The sequence below is a fragment of the Seriola lalandi genome, unplaced genomic scaffold (assembly GCF_002814215.2).
Source record: "Seriola lalandi dorsalis isolate HSWRI2012SDOR001 ecotype SW California unplaced genomic scaffold, Sedor1 jcf7180002054522, whole genome shotgun sequence".
Classification (NCBI taxonomy): Eukaryota; Metazoa; Chordata; class Actinopteri; order Carangiformes; family Carangidae; genus Seriola; species Seriola lalandi.
Window position 1 is genome coordinate 1,732,171 of NW_019525075.1, and position 2,079 is coordinate 1,734,249.

The following is a 2,079-nucleotide window of genomic DNA, read 5'->3' on the forward strand; positions in this document are numbered from 1 at the left end:
GTTTTTTGAGATTTTTATGCCTTACTATACTATGGGGTTTTAATGCCTTACTATACTATGGCGTTTTTTGACATTTAATGCCCTATTATACTATGACATTTTTTGACATTTTATGCCTTACTATACTATGGCGTTTTAATGCCTTACTATACTATGACGTTTTTTTTACCTCTTTATGCATTACTATACTATGACGTTTTTTGACATTTTAGGCCTTAATATACTATGGCATTTTTTGAGATTTTTTCGCCTTACTATACTATGGCATGTTAATGCCTTACTATACTATGACGTTTTTTGACATTTTTATGCCTACCTATACTATGGCGTTTTTTGACATTTTATGCCTTACTATACTATGGCATGTTAATGCCTTACTATACTATGACGTTTTTTGACATTTTAGGCCTTAATATACTATGGCATTTTTTGAGATTTTTTCGCCTTACTATACTATGGCATGTTAATGCCTTACTATACTATGACGTTTTTTGACATTTTTATGCCTACCTTTACTATGGCGTTTTTTGACATTTTATGCCTTACTATACTATGGCGTTTTAATGCCGTACTATACTATGATGTTTTTTTAACATTTTTATGCCTTACTATACTATGGCGTTTTTTGACATTTTATGCCTTAATATACTACGTCGTTTTTTGACAATTTTGCGCCTTACTATAGTATGACGTTTTTTGACGTTTTTATAACCTACTATACTATGATGTTTTTTGACATTTTTTGCCTTACTATACTATGGCGTTTTTTGACATTTTATGCCTTACTATACTATGGCATTTTTTGACATTTTTGCACCTTACTATATTATGACGTTTTTGACATTTTATGCCTTACTGTACTATGGCGTTTTAATGCCGTACTATACTATGACGTTTTTTAAAAATTTTTATGCCTTACTATACTATGGCGTTTTTTGACATTTTATGCTTTACTATACTATGACGTTTTTTGACATTTTTATACCTTAATATACCATGATGTTTCATGCCATTTTCATGTCTTACTATACTCTGACATTTTATAACGTATTATGCCATTATGATTTTTTCTCACATTTTTATGCCTTACTATACTATGACGTTTTACGACATTTTTATGCCTTAATATACTGTGACGTTTTATGACATTTTTATGCCCTACTATACTATGACGTTTTTTGACATTTTCGCGCCATACCATACTATGACATTTTTTTATATTTTTATGCCTTACTATACTATGACGTTTTATGATATTTTTATGCTTCATTATACTGTGACATTTTTTGACATTTTTATGCTTCATTATACTGTGACATTTTTTGACATTTTTATGCCTTAATATAGTATGACGTTTTATAACCTATAATAATGTTTTTGTGACATTTGTATGACTTACTGTACTGTGGTATTTTACAACTTATTATGCTATGACAGGTTTTTTTTTTTTTTCATTTTTATGCCTTACCATTCAATGACATTATGTGACATTTTTATGTCTCACCATTCTATGACTTTTTTTGACATGTTTATGCATTCATATACTATGATGTGTTTTGGCATTTTTATGCCTCAATATACTAGGCCGTTTTTTCATATGTTCATGCCTCATTATACCATGACGTTTTATGCCTTATTATGACGTTTTTGGCCATTTTTATGTTTTACTATTGTATGACTTATTTTTCAACATTTCCATGCCTTACTATACCATGATGTTTTATGCTCTACTAATGTATGATGTTTTTTTTAGCCCTTCCATACTATGACATTTTTATGCCTTACTATACGATGACTATGATGTTTTTTGACATTCTTATGCCTTACTGTACTATGATGTTTTTTTTCCAAATTTTTATGCCTTACTATATTATGATGTTTTTTTAGCCTTGTTATACTATGACGTTTCTTTTTGACATTTTTATCCCTTACTATATACTATGCTATACTACTAAGTATTTTCACTGTGTGGTATTGATATTTTTACTTCAGCAAAGGATCTGAATATTCCCTCTACCACTGTTGTTCAGTGGTTACTAAGTTTAAAAAAAACAACAAAAAAAAACCATCCATCAGTGG